Source organism: Eimeria tenella, genomic scaffold, assembly GCF_000499545.2.
Source record: "Eimeria tenella Houghton genomic scaffold, Eth_scaff2798, whole genome shotgun sequence".
NCBI classification, from domain to species: domain Eukaryota; phylum Apicomplexa; class Conoidasida; order Eucoccidiorida; family Eimeriidae; genus Eimeria; species Eimeria tenella.
In genome coordinates, this window is record NW_013542674.1 from 3,159 (window position 1) to 3,806 (window position 648).

The following is a 648-nucleotide window of genomic DNA, read 5'->3' on the forward strand; positions in this document are numbered from 1 at the left end:
ACTAGGCAGTACTCGGGGGCCATCCTAGCAGCAGCAGCAGCAGCAGCAGCAGCAGCAGCAGCTTCTGTTGCTTCGGCATGCAGATCACCCTGCAGCAGCAGCAGCAGCAGCTGCAGCTAGATGCATCGGGGGCCTCTGCTGCGGCTGTCTAGGCTTGAGACTTCTGCGGGTCTTCTGTTTGAAACAAAGAATTAAATCTCATTATTAAATTCAAAATAAAAATAAAAATAAAAATAAAACCAAAAATAAACTTCGATCCATTCCAAAATGCGCAGCTCTCCCCGTGTACAGACACCTCAGTGCAGCCACCAAGGCCTCGCAGCCGACAGGCACAGGCGGCCCCTGGGGGCCCCCGGGGGCCCCCTGGGGCCCCCTAGGGGCCCCAAAAGTAGATAAAAAGGGAATAGATCAAATAATTACTTCTGGAATTGCTCTAGATTGGCAAAATATTTAAAAAACTGCCGAAAAAAACGAAGAAAAGCAAAAACACACAAGTCCACGGGGACCCCAGGGGCCCCCGGGGGGCCCCTGGGGGCCCCCGGGGGCCCAGCTAAGCAGCAAACGGAGCCTTCTTAAGAGTTTTAGCTCCTGGAGGGCCCCGGGGGGCCCCTCGAGCTTCTCAGGCCTTGCTGGTGGCCCCCAAAAGGG